Consider the following 13,596-nt stretch of genomic DNA (forward strand, 5'->3'; position numbering starts at 1 on the left):
TTCAAAGGAATAGCATTTTGTCTTATATGATAAACCCTACCATCTGTCATGAAATACAACATAATGTATTCTTTCAAGTAGGTATGGTAAACCATCTGTACAGATTCTAGTTGATTCAATCTCTCAGGAGTTGCTCCAATACCTGGTTCACTCAAGGAAGTTGGATCATCGGTAGTGTTGTGTACTCTTCTTTCATCAGCACTTCCCAATCCAGTTTTATCTCTAGCTTCCTTTCCAGTAACTACTCTTGCTTCAAAACCACTTGAAGTAGTCTTCAAATATTGAGTCTGTTTTGCTTTAGTGAATCCTGGTAGGAGTGTTTTAGATTTATTTTCTGATATCAAGTTAACTTGAGCACTGTCAGAGGTTACTTGCTTCTTTTGAATATCAGAACTTACAATTTCTTGACTCTGAACAACTTGAGCCATGTCAGAGGTTGTTTTAAGAACTTTTCTTGAAGTCAGAGCAAGATTATCTTTTCCATCAGTAATTTCTTCTTCCTCAGGAGGTACATAAGGCTTGATAGGTTCACCAACCTTTTCTTTACCCTTGGATCTTGGATCTATCTGTGGTTGTGATCTAGCCAAAGTTTCTTCAGTATGTATCCTTTCTTTGATCACAATGCCTTTAGATTTTGGAAGTAATTTTTTACCAGAAGCTTCAGATTTATATGTGACTTTCTCTGATTTAAGTCTGGCTTCTTCTTCCTTTAAACTTTCCAAGTCCATCCCTGGAGTTTCTTGAAGAAATAACTGTCTTGACATTTCCTCATCAAGATCTAGAAGTTCATCAAAACTTATCCTTTTACCAGCAGCAGAACTTATTCTTTTCCCAGTATCAGAACTTGTTCTGTGACTAGCTTGTCTTGATGTAAACCTTCTACCTTGACTATGACCACTACCCATTCCAGAGTTTCCTTGGTCATCTTTTCCATCATCCTTTCCTTGCAGTGACTTGTTGGTTTTGCATTTGGACTTAATTACCTTCTCCCCCTTTTTGGCATCAGCAGGTAATAAAAGAGAGATAAGTAGTTCCACTGAGGTCTGGATTTCAGTAAGTTGCGATTGCTGAGAAGCTTGATTTGTCAGAATTTGATCAATCTGAGCTTGTTGCTTCTCTTGAGTTTTCTCAATATAAGCAACCCTGTCAATGGTAGGTTGGAAGAACTTTTTCTTATCAAGTTTCCAAACTTGTTCCTGTTTAATAAAGTTCTCCTGAATCTTGTGTAGCTCTGCATGAGTGTTGGAATGAAGACCTTGTAGATGTTTAGTACTCAATGCAGTGACTCTAAGCTGGATTTTAAAATCATCAGAATGTAACATTTCATCAGCTTTAGTCAAGTGCTCAGCAAGATGGAAAGCATTTGGAACACATGAAACTGAGTTCCATTCCTTAGTCCACTCCTGACCTGCAGGAGTTTCACTCCAAGGTACTGGTGCATCCCTGATAACAAACTCCTTTAGCAGTTCAGACTTAGGAAGAGTCAGTGGAGGAGTATGTTCTGAAGGACCTGCTTCATCAGCATCTACAGTTGTAGCAGCTTCACCAGTATCTCCAACATTCGCAGCATCAGAACTTAAAGAATCAGTATATTCTGATAAGACAACTGTGTGAGTAGCAATGGAGGCTTCAACATCCTCTAATTGCTGATCTGATACTAAGTTCTGATCAACAGCCATATCCTGATGCTCACCTAAAATCTGATCATCAGCATCTTGATGCAGAGAAGGTGTTAGTGATAACTCAGGAGTTTGAACAGCATCAGTAACAGGTGTTGTGGAAGGATTATTTGCTGTTGGAGCTTCTAAGAAAAGTATTTCAGGCATAACCAAGTTCTGAATATCAATTTCAGCACTTGTGCCTGGATCAACAAGAGACCTAGAAGGTGAATTAGCCTTGTCAGATACAGGTTCCTGAGATGGAGTTGATGGAGAAGAAGTGACTGGAGCAAATTCCTTGTCTTGTGAGATCAGAGATTCCTGATCCCCTTCCTTAGCTGCTTCCTCCTCATCATCTGAAACTGGCCTCTGTGCCCTCTGTTTCTTGTACTTCCTTGTTGATTTGGATTCCTTGGGAGTTTCAGGAACCGTCATACGTCTAAGCCTCTTGAGAAGCCTAGAACCCCCAATTGCAGAATCCTTCTGAGAAGGTGCCTTCTCAGCTTCATCTACCACAGGTTCTGAAGAGGGAATCTGATCCTCAGAATCTGATTCATCTCTCAAAGTAATCCTCCTCTTCTTCTGAGATGTTTGAGGAACAGTCTTTGTTCTCTTTGGCTTAGAGGATGTAGGCTTCACAGTAGGTGCTGAAGAAGAAGGTTGAGCAGTCTGTGAAGTGGAGAGATAGGATTTGAGATAAGTTCTGAGGGTAGGTTGAGTAGAATGAGAGGTAGGGACTGAGGTTGATGGATTTTGGTTATGGTGAGTTGGTTGAACATTTGAGTAAACAGATTTGTAAGTAGCAGGATCAATATTTACCAGAATCTGTTTCACAGACTGAGGAATCTGTAATTGTCTCACCATTGTTTTCTTTGTGTCAGCATTTATCAGGTCGTTAAAGTACCTTTTTGCAACCTGAAAAGGTGGGGTTTGAGTGCTGACTAACTGGGGTTCAGCAGTACAATACGTATAAATAAGTTGACAGAATCTAGCAAAATAAACAACATCTCGATCCTCTGTCATCCTATCCCCAATAAAACCAATTATTCCAGTTGCAAAATCAAAATGAGTTTGATGGATAATGGCATACCCGATGTGCTGACTCAGAATTGGGATAGCATCAAAATTTGAACACTTGTTGCCAAAAGCCTTGGTGATGCAATCGAAGAAGAAACTCCATTCTCTTCTGATATTAGCCCGTTTCAACTGTCCAAGTTTCGTCAGACTTTTTTCATATCCCAAATCAGTCATTAACCCTCGAAGTTCTGATTCCTCTGGTATAGAGAAGGTACAATCTTCTGGAAGATGTAATGCTCTTCGTACTGTACCAGGAGTGACTACATAGGAAGAATCACCCACTTGGAAGATAATACTGGGAGTTCCTTGTTTACCACCATCATCATAAACTCCAGTCCTCCAGAACCGCAGAACTTGTTGACTTGAAAATAATTCAGGCTGAGTTAAGGCGTACCCAACCTCACTATGTGCAAGAAGATCTTGCACAAAATGCAATTCAGATGGAGCTTCAGCATGATCAAGAATTGCAGCATAGTTGTTTGGAACAAACTTTGCTCCATCAATGATTAAATCCTTTGGTGCCATGTGAAAAAATATTGAAATTCAAGTATGCCTGTTAGGTGTTTGAGATAATGTCTGTATGAAAAACCAACGTGAGAAAGAATGAGAAAGAGAGTAAAAGTAAGAAGAGAGATAAAGTATAAAGAAAGTAAAAGATTAAAGAAATCTTCTCTCTGTTGTTCTTATACTCAAAAAAAATGTTACCGTTGGACACCTGTCAGACATGCAGTAATAACGGATAGTTACTGGGCTCGAGAAAACAGGAATGATTACTTACCCAGTTGCCTTGTTTCAAGGAAAAACCATTTCAGTTATCAAGAGACACAGGTTTAATTCAAAATTGAAACCGTTAGCACTGATTGAATTGTTTTTCACTGCAACATTAATATTCTGAAAATGAATCATGTTAAAAATGACCGAGATAATTTCGATGAATAAGTGCTGATAAAGAATCAGAACTTAAAAAAAAACAAAATTTAAAAGGTCATCAGAATATCAAGCAGGATTTAACAACACAAGATAAAATAACTCAGAGACAAAATCTTGAAGTAAAAACAGTTTTCATTAATATATCAAGTCAATACATATATGAAATAGAGATTACATCAATACAAGATTTGCCATAAGCTTCTAATCCTAACGTCAACAGCTTTAGTCCTAGCTAAGAAGCCTGACAAAGCTGAGGATGAAGAAGAACAGGAAGAAGATGAGATTAAGTCATCTTCCTCTTTCTATCTTCGACAAACAAGATAGCGAGTCGAATGATTCGCTCTTGCTGACGGATAGCTTCCCGCCTTTCCTCCTCCAGGCGCTCCAGATGGCGATGATAATCCATCTCGAAGAATAGAAGGTGAACCAGCACCTCCTGTGGGACAGAGTCCCAGATCTCCTCAGGAATGGCTGTTATATGCCACTCCTGCTGCCACTCGGCACAACTGAGCTCCATTGTGAAGGTTTGTGTGTTCAAAAACATGTTGTATCGAACCATTGTGTTTTTGACAGAAGAAGGAGGATAAGTGTGTGTGATGGAAAGACTAATGTGAAGTGGCTGTGTATATAGGCAAGAGAATGCCAAGAGACGCAAAGATATTTAATGCTGACAGGTAGAATTAATTCTACCTCGCCTCCCTAGACTTTGAAAAAGAATATCAGTCATTGGAAAAGGAATGTGCACATGTAACAAGAGTGAACTGTTCAAGGACGAGTGCCATTATGTTTTAACCATAGACTATTAATCTTCCACTTCAACATTTCGAAATTGAGCTGAGACTGTTACCAAATTTTACTCACAGATAAGTCAAGTAAAGGGTTAGACTGAAAAATCAGAACTTAGACCTATACCAGAACTTAACAGTCATCAGAACATAATGTCTTAACTCGAACAAGGAATATCTATCTTAGTAAATACTCATCCAAGTTCTTAGTTATGAACGTCAGAACTTAATCATCAGAACGTATAACTAGAACTTGTCCTCAGAATTTGTGCAAAAGTGACACAATGACTGTTTATCTAAAATAACATAGACCACCACAGAAATTTCATCATTCATATGGAGTGATGTGTGTGTGCTATAAGCTAAATAACAGACAAAGAGTAAAGTCTGATCTACTTCAGTACATCTTAGAAATAAGTCATAATTAAAATTTTGCTAAATAGCTGTCATTATCCTGAAACCTACTGATAAATGAGTTCATGCATGAGTCCACCTCAACTGTTTTTGTGCTAATTTTATGCATCTTTTGAAATTCTATTTTACAGAGGCTTCTCAGTGTAAGTGAGTCACGACTGCTTATCAGAATTTATGCTATTATCAGAGTATTTCTCCAGTAATCATAGAGTGTGAAAAGTCACCAAGAAAAAATATTTTGCTTTTCTAATGCATATTTACTTAATACCAGCAATGCACTTGGGTCGTCCCATTCACATTTTTACTCTAGATCTCAAAGGAGTACCTGATATTATTCTTTGACTCTTTTTCTTTTTCTTTTGATAAGTGAGGTTTATCAGCACTTAGTACATTCAGCAGTTTTACTAGAATCAGAACTTAAACAGATGAGTAGCATTATTCTAATTTGGGACTTAGTAGTAAGATGAATAAAGTAAACTAAACTAAGCTCAAGTATCAGAATTTGCTTGTGTCATAAGATTTCCACAGAAATAATTACTTCTTTCATGGGATCATTTGTTTATTGAAGACTAGTAGGTCAGTATCTAGCACAATTATCCTCATAGGGTAGAATAGTTACTGAAACAGACATATCACTTATCAGAGTTTAGAAATATGTATCAGACAACAATCAGTACTTAAAAACATTTATCAATTAATGCACAGAATATACAAAGAGATTAATTCTGTAAATACTGATCATAAAGTCTGATAACATAGAACAAGTTTAAGCAGATTTAGAGAAAGAACCTGAAATCATTCCAAGTTCATTTACCAATTTTGTAAAGGTAGCTTCACACAGTGGTTTTGTGAAGATATCTGCTACTTGTTGATCTGTGGGAACAAAATGCAATTCCACTGTACCTTCATCCACATGTTCCCTGATGAAATGGTACCTGATGCTGATGTGCTTTGTCATAGAGTGTTGAACTGGATTACCTGTCATAGCAATAGCACTTTGATTATCACAGTAAATAGGGATTTTGAAATACGTTAACCCATAATCCAGTAACTGATTCTTCATCCAGAGAATCTGTGCACAGCAGCTTCCTGCAGCAATATACTCTGCTTCTGCAGTTGATGTGGAAATTGACTTTTGTTTCTTGCTATACCAAGAAACCAACCTGCCTCCAAGAAATTGGCAGCTACCACTGGTGCTTTTCCTGTCAATTTTGCAACCTGCAAAATCTGCATCTGAGTAACCTATTAATTTAAAATCTGATTCTCTAGGATACCATAATCCTAGATCAGCTGTTCCTTTAAGATACTTAAAGATTCTTTTTACAGCTGTTAAGTGAGGTTCTCTTGGATCTGCTTGAAATCTTGCACAAAGACAGGTAGCAAACATGATATCTGGTCTACTAGCAGTTAGATAGAGAAGTGAGCCAATCATACCTCTGTAATCAGTAATATCTACCGAATTACCAGTATCCTTATCCAGTTTTGTTGCAGTGGCCATGGGAGTGGATGCACTTGAACAGTCTTGCATTCCAAATTTTTTCAGCAAGTTTCTGGTGTACTTAGATTGACAAATAAAAGTTCCTTCTTCACTCTGCTTGACTTGAAGGCCCAGAAAATAACTAAGTTCTCCCATCATACTCATCTGATATCTTGACTACATTAGGTTGGCAAACTTTTTGTAAAGTTTGTCATTTGGAGACCCAAAAATAATATCATCAACATAAATCTGGATCAAAAGTAAGTCCTTGCCATGGTTGAGATAGAACAGTGTTTTGTCAATAGTTCCTCTGTTGAATCCACTTTCCAGAAGAAACTGAGCTAAAGTCTCATACCATGCTCTAGGAGCTTGCTTAAGTCCATAAAGTGCTTTATCAAGCCTGTAGACATAATCTGGATGTTTGGAATCTACAAAGCCTGGAGGTTGTTCAACATATACTTCCTCTTCCAATTCTCCATTGAGAAAAGCACTTTTCACATCCATTTGAAAGACAGTAAACTTTTTGTGAGCAGCATAAGCCATGAATATCCTTATGGCTTCTAACCTAGCAACTGGAGCAAATGTTTCATCATAGTCAATTCCCTCCTGTTGAGAATATCCTTTTGCAACCAGCCTTGCCTTGTTCCTTACAATTATGCCATCACTGTCAGTTTTGTTTCTGAATACCCACTTTGTACCAACAACCGATCTATTCTTGGGTCTTGGCACTAAGGTCCAGACTTTGTTTCTTTCAAATTCATTCAACTCTTCTTGCATTGCTTGCACCCAATCAGCATCTTGAAGAGCTTCTTCCACTTTCTTTGGCTCAGACTGAGAGAGAAAAGAATTGTAAAGACATTCATTCGAAGTACCTGTTCTAGTTCTGTCACCTGCCTTAGGATTTCCAATTATCAAATCAGGTGTATGTGATTTTGTCCACTTCCTTGCAGATGGAAGATTTTCTCTAGAACTGGATGCTCCCCCATGATTCATGCTGTCTTCGGTTTCATTTTCTGATGCTCCCCCTGAAACTATGCTCTCTGAGTTGGATCCTTCAGTATTTAGATTTTCAGTACTGTCAGTACTTGGCTTATCAGAACTTGACGAATCAGAATTTGAAGAGCCAGATGTATGTTCTGATGCTTCTTGAGATGTGATAATATCTTGAGTATGCTCCCCCTGCATTGGTGCATCTTCCTTTGACGTAGTCACCACAGTTTCAATAACATCAGAGTTTAATCCATCAGAATTTACAGTATCAGGACTTAGACTGTCAGGACTTGAGGTATCAGAATATGAATCTTCATTTTCAAATCTCAGCTGATCATGATCAATGCAATCTTCAAGTCCAGTGATCTTCTTGTCATCAAAAGAGACATTGATAGATTCCATGACCACTTTTGTTCTCAAATTATAGACTCTGAAGGCTTTTGTAGAAAGTGGATATCCCACAAAGATTCCCTCATCAGCTTTTAGATCAAACTTGGATAGCTGTTCAGGATGAGTCTTGAGAACAAAACACTTACATCCAAATACATGAAAGTATTTGAGATTTGGCTTCTTGTTCTTCACCATCTCATATGGTGTTTTTCCATGCTTGTTAATGAGTGTTGCATTTTGAGTAAAACAAGCAGTCTGCACTGCTTCAGCCCAGAAATAGGTTGGAAACTTTGCTTCTTCAAGCATTGTTCGTGCAGCTTCAATTAGAGTTCTATTCTTCCTTTCAACAACTCCATTTTGCTGTGAAGTTCCAGGAGCAGAAAATTCCTGCTTTATTCCATGATTTTTGCAGAACTCTTCCATTATCAAATTCTTGAATTCAGTGCCATTATCACTCCTCAAAATTTTCACAGAATTTTTGATCAATTTATCCAGATGTTTGACATGATCAATCAGGATAGATGCAGTTTCACTTTTTGTGTGCAAGTAATACACCCATGTGTATCTGGTGAACTCATCTACTATGACCAACGCATATTTCTTCTTTGCAATAGACATGACATTCACTGGACCAAATAGATCAACATGAAGCAGATAATAAGGCTCAAGATTTGATGATTCAGTCTTGCTCTTGAACGAAGATTTTCTTTGTTTAGCCTTCTGACATGAGTCACAAAGACCATCAGGAACAAACACTAATTTTGGCAGTCCTCTCACAAGATCTTTCTTGATCAGTTCATTTATCTTGTTGAAGTTTAAATGAGTGAGTTTCTTGTGCCAATTCCAGCTTTCTTCAGTTGAGGCTCTACTCACTAAACAGATTGCAGAACCATCAGAACTTGTTGAAAGCTTAGCTTCATAAATGTTACCACGCCTGAATCCCTTCAGAACAATTTTTCCTTTAGATTTACTAACTATTTCACAATGTTCTGCAAAGAAATCAACATGATAACCTCTGTCACAGATTTGACTTATACTCAGTAAGTTGTGTTTAAGTCCTGAGACCAGAGCTACATCTTTAATGATGACATTCCCAAGATTGATATTGCCATATCCCAAAGTTTTTCCAATGTTGCCATCTCCATAAGAAACTCTTGGGCCAGCTTTCTCCACAAAGTCTGATAGCAGGGCCTTATTTCCAGTCATATGTCCTGAACATCCACTGTCCAGAACTAAAATATTTTTCCTGTTGCCCTGCAATCAAAAGGACCACTAATTATTAGTTTTAAGGACCCAGACTTGCTTGGATCCTTTGGCCTTTTTAGGTTTGTTAACATTTGCAGCGGATTTAGCATCAGATTTTATGTTAACAGTTTTCTTATCAGAACTTATACTACCAGACTTTGAATCAGAACTTACACTAGAAGGAACAACAGAAACTTTCTTTAAAGAAGGTTTTATTTGATAATAATCATAGTACAAACTATGATATTCCTTACAAGTATAAATGGAATGCCATAAACTACCACAATGAAAACAAGGATTTTGTGGTTTGTATCTAACAGACTGACTCTTAACTCCTGACTTTGTAGATAAGGAGTTAATATTCTTATTCTTCCTGCAAAAAGAAGCCAGATGGTTAGAACTTCCACAGTTATGACATGCTTTCCTAGGAGCATCAGGAACAGATTTATAGTTATTGCTTTTATTCACACCTTCCTTTCCATTCCTGTTTTTCCTAGGTGATTTTACCTTGTTTGCATTCTTAACATTTTTCAGCTTATGCTTAAGCTGCTTCTTTGTCATTAAGCCTATGTTAACTTCAGCTGTCTTTTCCTGTTTTAGTTTGTCAGAAGATAATTCCTTTTTAACTTCTGATTTCTCATTTTCAGATTTTTTAGTTACAAACTTAACAGGTTTTAACTTCGGCTTTTGCTTATCAACAGGCTTAATTTCTACAGTTCCTTTTTCATTTTTATTTTCTCCATAGCCTAAGCCCTCTTTCCAGTTTCCACTGCTTAGCAAATTTTGAGTTGTTTTGCCAGAGTTAGTCCAAGTTCTTATAATCTCTCTCTCCTTTTCTAACTCAGTTTTTAGAGATTCATTCATTTTAAGTACTTCATCCCTAACATAGAAAGCATCATCTCTATCTTTCTGAGTTTGATGGAACATGGCTAACTCTTTTTCTAAGAAATCATTTCTTTTCCTAAAAGCAAGATTTTCAGAAGTTAATCTTTCACATGTTAAAGTTTGATCTCTATAACTAACAAACATGGTTTTAAGATATCTTCTCAACTCATTAATATCATCAGTATGAAAAGCATAAGTAGTCTGAGGTACCTTTGTTTCAGCAGCTTCAGAACTGCTCTCAGAACTTGATTTATCAGCATTTGCCATCAATGCATAGTTCTCCTCACTTTCAGAGTCTGAGGTGTCTGTCCAGCTTTTCTGCTTTGTGACAAGAGCTTTGCCTTTGTCACTCTTGGTCTTCTTGCAATCAGGAGATATGTGGCCTTTCTCACCACAATTATAACATTTAACATTAGCGTAATCTCCTCTGTCAGACTTTCCTACTCTTCCTTCAGATCTTCTGAAATTCTTCTTATCAGAACTTATGCCTTTTCTGGAAAACTTCTTTCCCTTCCTGAACTTCCTGTATGCAATCTTTGTGATTCCTTTCACCATAAGAGCACACAGCTTCATCATCTCCTCATCAGCATCAGTTTCAGGCAAGCTTTCAGAATCTGAGTCATCATCACTCTCAGAACTTGATGACTCAGTATCAGACTTTATGATAAGAGCTTTACCCTTGTCTTTCTTTGAGGAAGGTGGTTTGGGGGATTCCTCTTCAGCCTTGAGAGCAACTGTCCTTGACTTTCCTCCTTTCCTCTTGCTTCTTTGTTCCATCTCAAGTTCATGAGTCTTGAGCATTCCATAGATTTCATCAAGAGTTGTTTCATCAAGATTGTAGTTGTCTCTTATTGTTGTTGCCTTCAAATCCCAACATTCAGGAAGAGCTAACAGGAATTTAAGGTTTGTATCTTCAAGATCATACTCCTTATTTACTAATGACAAGTCATTCAAGAGTTTGACAAATCTATCATATACATCAGTCAATGACTCATTAGTCCTAGAGTCAAAGTGTTCATACTCTTGAGTGAGTATTGTCTTCCTGTTCTTCTTAACTATTTCAGTTCCTTGACACCTTGTCTCCAGTACATCCCATATCTCCTTAGCAGTCTTGCAGTTGATTACCCTGTTTGACATTACATTATCAATGGCACTATGCAATAAGTGTCGTACCTTGGCATCCTTAGCAATAGATGCTATATCTTCAGCAGTGTAATCACTCTTTTCCTTTGGTACGGTCATTGCTGCTTCACCTGCAACTACAACAGCGAGCTTGGTAGGTTTGTGAGGCCCTTCCTTGATTCTATCAAGGTATTCTGGATCTGTTGCTTCCAGAAACATGGTCATCCTTACCTTCCATATGGGATATTCAGATGGTCTCAATATGGGAACTCTGATAGTCTCATATCGACTCTGAGTTGATGTCTTTGATGATTCCTCAGTTTTGGTAGGCTTAGTTGGAGTTTCTGTGTCAGACATGATTGTTTTTGGATCTTTAACTGTATGTGTGTTAACAGAAGGCTCTGATACCACTTGTTAGGTCACACTTTCACTGTAGAGGGGGTGAATACAGTGTTTATTACAATCAAATCAAACTTCAAGAACTTATGTAACAGAAAACAAACTTTATTTAATCAATAAACTCTGTTACAATCTGGAACTGTTATCTCTCAGTGATGAACAAAATATCACGAGAGCTGCTAGGGTTATAGTAAATAATATTCTCGATAATGATAACACTTATAGTGTAAACCCTATGTCTGTGTTTATATACTACACAGTTACAAGATAATCGCTAATTGATATGGAATATAATTCTGCTTCCTAAAATATATCAATCAGATATCTTCTATTCCAAGTATTCCATTCTTCACGGAATTCCTTCTTCATGCATATCTCTTCTTATGTTTATCTTGATCTTCTTAACTTTAATCAGCTACTGTCCTTATCTGATCGTCCTTCAGCACTTAAGTTCTGATATCTATCTCCTGATAACATAAGTACTGATATCCCTTAAGTTCTGACTTCCTGTATAAGTACTGATCAGTTAAGTACTGAATTGTTCTGTTCAAATAAGATCTGAAATCTAAACATAAAACATATTAGCCATGACATTATCAAATATATCTAACAATGTCCTCAGGCTGGATCTTAAGTAAATCCCATAGAAATTACACATTCCTTGAATCAGGTCACGTAAGTAGTCAATTCTTAATAAAGGTTATTTATTCTTACTCATCGCTTTGTTAAATTCCCGATAATCGGTACACAATCTCATGATTCCATTCCTTTTCTTCAAAAATATTATTTGCTTATTTCTCCTTTTTCTTGCATGATTGAAATATCTTCTTATATTGCTTCTGCACCTAGAAACTTACCTTACTATTGGCTTCTGTACACTAACAATTCGCTTCTTCTAAAAACTACTCCTTGCCTTACTACAGGACAACCAACTCGATCCTAAAATCACATCGAACTCTTCTAGCTCGAAGGGTGTCAAATCAAATGCTACTACGTCTAAATTTTAAACGCTCGATCTCTTGGTCCTTTTGAAAGTTCTGCCTCTAGCTGTGCTGGATGTTGGCCCTTGGGATGTAGTATCTTGAATAACCGTTCTACAACTCCTTGCAATATGCCCAACCTTTCCACAATTGTGACACGTAACTCCTGGATTTTCTTGATTGCATTCCGACGCATAATGACCCTTATGACCATATTTGAAATATTGTACATTCTTTTTGCATAAACCACTGTGTATCCTGTCACAGGTTTTGTAATCCAGTGCTGACTTGATTGACTGAGCTGGAGTAGAAGCAACTGAAATAGTATCAGACTTAGTCTGGGAGAAATTCTGTCTCCTAAATCTTTTACTTCTGTTTCGGCTAAACCGATTCTGAAATTCTTGACTAGATTCTCCTTGGTCTGCCTTGTCCATAACACCTTTAGACTTTCTTTTATTATCACTCTCTTCCTTAACAGCCAACTTCTGGTCACTTTCTATTACCAGCGCGGCCTGAACCGCAAAGGAGTATGTCTTGAGTTGCAATGCCACAACTCCTCTGCGAATTTCAGGCCTCAACCCTTGTTGAAACCTCCTTGCTTTCTGAATCTCTGTACTTACATACTCAGGAACTAATCGGGCCAATTCTGTAAATTTGGCCTCATACTCCAACACACTTCTTTCACCTTATTTCAGTTCTAGAAACTCGACTTCCAACTGATTCCTTAGACCATCGGGAAAATACTTTTCCAAGAATAATTCTATAAATCTCGTCCAAGAAACAGGGCCTTCTCCTTCCAACGCACGAGTGGATTCCCACCAATAATTTGCTGTCTTAAGCTCATCACTTACATGCGTGAGGGTAAATGCCTTTTCCATATCTTTAAGCCAATTTCTGGAAATAACAGGATCCACCTCACCTTTGAACTCTGGGGGCTTAACAGACTGAAAGGATTTAAAACTAGTAGTTTGGTTTAGCTCTCCTTGTTGATGTTATTGCTGCTGAATCTGTTGGATTAACTGCAACTGTTATTGCTGTTGCTGGCACAATAAATCTAGAATTTCATTTATAACTGAACCATCAGACAAACTACTACTATTTTCTTTAGACTAGGTAGCTTTCTTGGGTGGCATTTTCCTAAAATATAACAGGGAATTTATTCAATATCATAACAAGATTGTATAACAAAAATGTCACCGTTCAAATGGTGCACCTGTGTCAGAGAAATGTTGTCCAATCAATAT

Source organism: Apium graveolens, chromosome 8 (genome assembly GCF_009905375.1).
Source record: "Apium graveolens cultivar Ventura chromosome 8, ASM990537v1, whole genome shotgun sequence".
Lineage (NCBI taxonomy): Eukaryota > Viridiplantae > Streptophyta > Magnoliopsida > Apiales > Apiaceae > Apium > Apium graveolens.